The following is a 7,340-nucleotide window of genomic DNA, read 5'->3' on the forward strand; positions in this document are numbered from 1 at the left end:
AAATAAATAAATAAATAAATAAATAAATAAATAAATAAATAAATAAATAAATAAAATCTTAAAAAAAAAGACAAGGAAACCAAGTGTGAGACCATGTTGCCTTGTGGTTATTCCAGCATCCCAGCAATTCCTCCTCCATCCCTGTGCTGCCAGGGCTGGAGGGCACTGATGCTATAGTCAGTAATCAATGGAGAACTCAAATATTGCTTCTACAAAATTCATTTTAGGTATATACCATTTAGGAAAGTAACAGCATATGACATCATATAAACCTCACTCTGCTCAGGATCCAGTCACAGATCAGTTTTGGGGAAAAGCCCTAAAACCATTTTATTTCACCCTTTGTGAAATGTTGAAAAGTAGCTCTGTGCCTTAAGAGAACTCCTTGCAACAAAAATGTACCTTTGGTGGGAGGATTGCCCAATTTTAACTTTTTTGTAAGTTACGTCCTACCCCTCCCTGTGAAAGTAACAGAACTCACTCTTAAAAATTAAAAATCTTTCTGTATGACCACCAATGGCTTCCATTTTGCATAATTCACATAAGGATCTTTCTGAGTCCCTGCAGGGAACAGACTGTGAATCCCACAGAAAAGAATGGAAAGAAAAAAGATGGCAGGTGATGAAGAGAACAAAGGCAAATCAAATGTAGATAAAAGTAAATTTCCTTACAACCTGCAGCCCATGGATACATACCTGAGACAGGCAGAGCAGGACATTCCTCCAGGAACTCACAACTGCCTTAATGGTAATGCTTTGCTAGAGGCAAAAAAGCACCTTAGTTAGAAAATAGCCAGACCTCTAGGATCCTGGAAGTCTCCTTTAACGCCTAAAAATCCCTTTGGAAACTTCTTTATCTCTACCCTCTACCCCCAATGTAAAGTATATCATCAATCACTCATCACAATCCCAGGGCAACTCTTCCTCCCCAGGGGTCCTGTCCCTGACCTGTAATTAAAATACCTTTTTGCCCTGAAGACACCTCAAGAATTCTTTCTTGACCATTTGCTCCTGGCCCACATCACATCAGCAATTACCTAAAGGTAACACGTAAACACTAATAAAACTAGCCTCGACCTGTCGACCTAAGACAGACAACCTGCAGAATTTGTACAGAATTTATCACATCCCCCAGATCTCATTACCACTGAGGTGAATGAGCTAGACGCTTACATTGGTTTTCTATTACTGTGATACCAAGTCGCCATAAATGTAGTGCCTTAAAAGAAAACACATTTTTTTTTATCTTACAGTTCTAAGGGTGCAAAGTCCCAACAAGGATCTCACTGGACTAAAATCAAATGTCCACAGGGCCACCTTCCCTTCTGGAGGCTCTAGGAGAGGGTGGAAATAAGTCAAGGGAAACCTCACTAAAATGCAGTTCTGAGGCTTCAGCAAGGGAGCTCCTCTGCCCTCCTTACCTCCTAGGGCATCGCAGCCCCCAGGGGAAGAGACTGATCTGACCTTACAGGGACTTGACATCGCACATGGATAGGCCTCTACTAACCCGGCCAGAGTAAGAAACGCTAGCCTTGTCCCCCAGGGAGTCACCAGCACACTTCCAACTCACAGTTCACCCCGATGGACTTTTATAACAGCCTTCCCAACTGACCCCTTTTCTCCAAAAAGAAGAGCTTACCTCCCCTTTGTTCTCCAGACTCACCTATGGTTTTGCCACAGCTTGTTTGTCCCAGATCACCTTTCCCTTTTATTCCCCGCAAGTCCCATTTTTGCTGGTAAAATAACTGGAGGTTTCTATTTTTTTAGGTTAACAAGACAATGTGTCTCTTTGCCTGTTCCAGCTCCTGGAGGCCCCTCCTCCATGCTCAGCCCCAGCCCAGCAGGCAGAGTCCTCCTCACAGAACATCCTTCTGACATCCTTCTCTGCCTCTTGCAGTTTGAAGACCCCCTTGTCATTGCAGGGGGCCACCTGGAGAATCCAGGAACATCTCCCCATCTTAAGGTCCTTAACATAAGCACCCCTGCAGGGTCCCTTTTGCTGTGTGATGGAACATGTGCACAAGTTCCTGGTATTAGCATGGGGACCTCCTAGAGAGAACCGGGGACAATTTCCTAGGGAAGTTGGGGAGTTGGGCTATAAAGACCACATGTGTTGGAATGTCACTTAGATCATGATGGATTTGTATCTTTACTGTTTCTGTCAATGTCCTCTACTAACTACTTAAACTACAAAATTTGGTATTATACTGCCAACCACCATGATGTGGGAAACAAAGGCAGAAGAAAAATTATTAAATTTCCTTACTACCTACAGCCCACTGACATGTCCTTGAAATAGGCAGAGTGACATTCCTCTAGGGACTCAACTGCCTTAATGTTGACACTTTGCTAAGGGCAAAAGGCAATCCTAGCCTGACCCCTCCCTCCCAGCCCCCCACCGCCCCCGCCCCAGGATCCTGCAGGCCAACGTGGGTCTTTTGAGTCCAGAGTCTCATCTGGACTCTGAGCCACAGTGCAAACTTGGTAAGTACTTTCTCTTCTCTTCCTTTACTCTCATTTCAGGGACCCTTCAAAGAATGAGGTCTTATTGGAACACTTACATGCCAATTGCTCAGGCTGCAATCCTCTAGCCAGTGGCTACTCTACAGGGAAGGGATAGGCTGCCTTTTGGGTGGAAGTTTATACCCTGGCCAGAATGGTAATAAGACCAAGAAACTTGATGCCCTCTCTTTATTCCTGTCCTTATACAAATTGTCTGTCTTGGCATGGGACAGCCACCTAAGTCACCAGGATGGCTGCCAATCTTGACTCCTGAGTAAAGTTTCCTCCTGATTGATTAATGTGATCCCTTTCACATCCCTGGTCTAGACGCTTCTGACCCCAGGACCTCCACTGGGAGCTGGCCAAAACCAGTACCCAATTGAATTAAAAACCCAACCGGGGACCATTTCCTAGGGAAGGTGGGCTGTAAAGACCACATGTGTTGGAATGTCACTTAGATCATGATGGACTTCTATCTTTACTGTTTCTGTCAATGTCCTCTACTAACTACTTAAACTACAAAATTTGGTAATTTCCCCCTTGTGAAACTTTTCTTCTAGTATTTTCCATGGGTTAAAAATGGCAGGGCAGTATGCAACCTTCAGGGCATAGGATGGCATGGCATGGTATTTCAGTCCATTCACCAGGCACCCATCAGCAGCCTAGGATGTGATTGGGTAGGGGAGGGATGCCGGCATCCCTCCTATGGGGACTTTTATGGCAGGAATGCCTTCACAGGGAGGCAGGATTGTGATCCATAGTGATTTTTTGTTTGAGGGATGCCTCCAGTCGCTTTTGACACACGGGAATGACATATCCTGCATGGGATGCCACCTGGGAGTTGGGGGGGATTTAGTAATGGACATTCTTTACTTTTCTGGGAGCTTGTCCTCAGTATGCTTCTTCTTTGGTTCCCAAGGACTCTCCCTTGGGGTGCCTTTTAACCCACTGGAAACAATTCGGATTGCAAAACTTAGGAAAGTACTGAGCTCCTGCAACACTGCATGGCCTCAGTAGCATCTGTCAGTTAGATCTCTTCTGCAGGAAACAAGGCAGAATGTGTTTGCCCAAATGTGGCTGGCTAGTAAACCCCCTCCCAACATAATGGATAATTATCTAAATAGGCCTCCTCCAAATAAACCCAGGTTGCAGGAGGAAACACAGGCCCTCCCTAGCAAAGGGGACTCTGACTCTCTCTCTCTCACTGTTCCTCCTCCTAACAGATGTGGGGGCCTCTCCCTCACTCATTTCCTGGGTTAATGGCTACAGTTGGAGCCAACTGTGATTAATCTACCTCAGGATGGGAACTTTAAGGAATATTCCCAAGCAGCTGCTGAAACTCCCTTTGTTTCAAGGAAATTCCCTGTCTTCTCTGGCCCAACATGGACTGCCTATTCACTCCCCCCCACCCCCCATTGGCAGGAAAACACGATGTCTGTTTCTTTTTTGGAGCTGATGAGCTCTAAAACCAGAAACCCTTTCTCTGCCTTCTGGCAGCACTTTGCCTCTTCTGTCTCCCCCTCCTACTTCTGTTTCTGCACCACCTTGGGGGCAGCCTGCCTCACTGACTTCTGTACTATCCTCAGTGTCTTAGGCACCATGGCTCCATCTCCCCTCCCTATCAAGGAGCGAAGAGCACCCCCTGGACCTAACACCGCCCAATCCAGATTTCCTGACCAGTGTCTCAGGTGAAAATTGACAATGGGAAGGATCCAGGTGGAACATAATTCAGTATTTAAGTTAAGTTTTTCGGTTTAATTAAGATATGTCTTTAAAGTTATCAGCACTAAATGTAAAACTTTTATTCTATCGAGGTTTGTGGAAGGTCAAATAAGCTCATGTTATCTCTGTTGCAATTTGTTAGCAAAAAGATGACTTGAAATGGTGGTTAATCTCATCTGTCTCCAAGTGTTCATAGGTAATAGTTAAGATAACTTTCAAAGTCTTTGGTAACCTGAAACTTTAAGGTTTTGCTTGAATGATAAATGGGATTAAATTCATGGGACATCTAGGTCTTTTCCAAACAGGATAAAGTGCTAAATCACTGATAATTGGACATAGGTTTGTGCTTTTTGACTTCTTATTGCAAAAAAACTAAAGATATTTGGGTCTGGTGGTAAAGATGCTTTGTGCTTAACCGGTTCATAAAATTGCTATCTAAAGAATTCTGGTGAAACAGTTCACAATCATTTACTACTTAGTCTTCACTGGAGACTAAGGTTTCTAAGAGTGCAAAATTGTGCTAGATGTAATTAAGATTGATGGGAATAAGGGAAACAACTCTGTATGTAGAAAAGTAGAAGACATGTAAGAAAGATAAAAGGAATGGGAATGCATTTTTGTTGAAGGGAAAAGAAAGTAATTTTATCCTAAATGAGACTGGTTGTTTGGAAAGAAATTGCTTGGGACAAAATCTGTATTCAAAGAAGGTTGTAGAGGTTTGTGATGGGAAAATTTGGAATGGAATTTTAGGTGTGGTCAGGACAGACTAAGATTGAAATGAATGGATTATAAAGTACACTGATGTAAGATAGAAAGTCTGTTTTCTCTCTGTTCAAAAAGACAAGTTTTCTTGAATTGTTGGTCTGCCCTTGATAAGAAAATGTATACAGTTGTTTTCTCTTTGCCCAGAAAAAGCAGTTTCTATGTTTTGCCTTTATCAGGTCTTTGACCATCCCTAAACTTGTTTAGGCATGTGCTTTAAAACTCTCTAAGGTTTTTTAATTTTTTTTATTCTTATGTTAATCCCCATACATTACATCATTAGTTTTAGATGTAGTGTTCCATGATTCATTGTTTGTGCATAACACCCATTGCTCCATGCAGAATGTGCCCTCCTCAATACCCATTACCAGGCTAACCCATCCTCCCACCCCCCTCCCCTCTAGAACCCTCAGTTTGTTTTTCAGAGTCCATCGTCTCTCATGGTTCGTCTACCCCTCCGATTTCCCCCCCTTCATTCTTCCCCTCCTGCTACCTTCTTCTTCTTCTTCTTCTTTTTTTTTTTCCTTAACATATATTGCATTATTTGTTTCAGAGGTACAGATCTGAGATTTAACAGTCTTGCACAATTCACAGCGCTTACCAGAGTACATACCCTCCCCAGTGTCTATCACCCAGTCACCCCATCCCTCCCACCCCACCCCCCACTCCAGCAACCCTCAGTTTGTTTCCTGTGATTAAGAATTCCTCATATCAGTGAGGTCATATGATACATGTCTTTCTCTGTTTGATTTATTTCGCTCAACATAATACCCTCCAGTTCCATCCACGTCGTTGCAAATGGCAAGATCTCATTCTTTTTTTTTTTTTTTAAGATTTTATTTATTCACTTGAGACACAGAGATACAGAGAGGGAGAGAGAGAGCATGAGCAGGGAGAGAGGCAGAGGGAGGAGGAGAAGCAGGCTCACCGCTGAGCCAGGAGCCTGATGTGGGGCTCCATCCCAGGACCCTGGGATCATGACGTGAGCCGAAGGCCGATGCTTAACCATCTGAGCCACCCAGGTGCCCTGATCTCATTCCTTTTGGTGGCTGCATAATATTCCATTGTATATATATACCACTTCTTCTTTATCCATTCATCTGTCGATGGACATCTTGGCTCTTTCCACAGTTTGGCTATTGTGGACATTGCTGCTATAAACATCGGGGTGCACATACCCTTTCGGATCCCTACTTTTGTATCTTTGGGGTAAATACCCAGTAGTGCAATTGCTGGATCATATGGTAGCTCTATTTTCAACTTTTTGAGGAACCTCCATACTGTTTTCCAGAGTGGCTACACCAGCTTGCATTCCCACCAACAGTGTAGGAGGGTTCCCCTTTCTCCGCATCCCTGCCAACATCTGTCACTTCCTGACTTGTTAATTTTAGCCATTCTGACTGGTGTGAGGTGGTATCTCATTGAGGTTTTGATTTGGATTTCCCTGATGCCGAGCGATATTGAGCACTTTTTCATGTGTCTGTTGGCCATTTGGATGTCTTCTTTGGAAAAATGTCTGTTCATGTCTTCTGCCCATTTCTTGATTGGATTCTTTGTTCTTTGGGTGTTGAGTTTGATGAGTTCTTTTTTTTTTTTAAAGATTTTATTTATTTTTTTGACAGAGAGAGACACAGTCAGAGAGGGAACACAAGCAGGGGGAGTGGGAGAGGGAGAAGCAGGCCTCCCGCGGAGCAAGGAGCCCAATGCGGGACTTGATCCCAGGACCCCGGGATCATGACCTGAGCCAAAGGCAGACGCTTAACTGACTGAGCCACTCAGGCGCCCCGAGTTTGATGAGTTCTTTATAGATTTTGGATACTAGCCCTTTATCTGATATGTCATTTGCAAATATCTTCTCCCATTCTGTCGGTTGTCTTTTGGTTTTGTTGACTGTTTCCTTTGCTTTGCAAAAGCTTTTTATCTTGATGAGGTCCCAATAGTTCATTTTTGCCCTTGCTTCCATTGCCTTTGGCGATGTTTCTAGGAAGAAGTTGCTTCGGCTGAGGTCAAAGAGGTTGCTGCCTGTGTTCTCCTCTAGGATTTTGATGGACTCCTGTCTCACATTGAGGTCTTTCAACCATTTGGAGTCTATTTTTGTGTGTGGTGTAAGGAAATGGTCCAGTTTCATTCTTCTGTATGTGGCTATCCAATTTTCCCAATACCATTTCTTGAAGAGACTGTCTTTTTCCCATTGGACATTCTTTCCCGCTTTGTCAAAGATTAGTTGACCATAGAGTTGAGGGTCCATTTCTGGGCTCTCTATTCTGTTCCATTGATCTATGTGCCTGTTTTTGTGCCAGTACCATACTGTCTTGATGATGACAGCTTTGTAATAGAGCTGGAAGTCCGGAATTG

This window comes from Neomonachus schauinslandi, chromosome 4 (assembly GCF_002201575.2).
Source record: "Neomonachus schauinslandi chromosome 4, ASM220157v2, whole genome shotgun sequence".
In the NCBI taxonomy this organism is placed as follows: domain Eukaryota; kingdom Metazoa; phylum Chordata; class Mammalia; order Carnivora; family Phocidae; genus Neomonachus; species Neomonachus schauinslandi.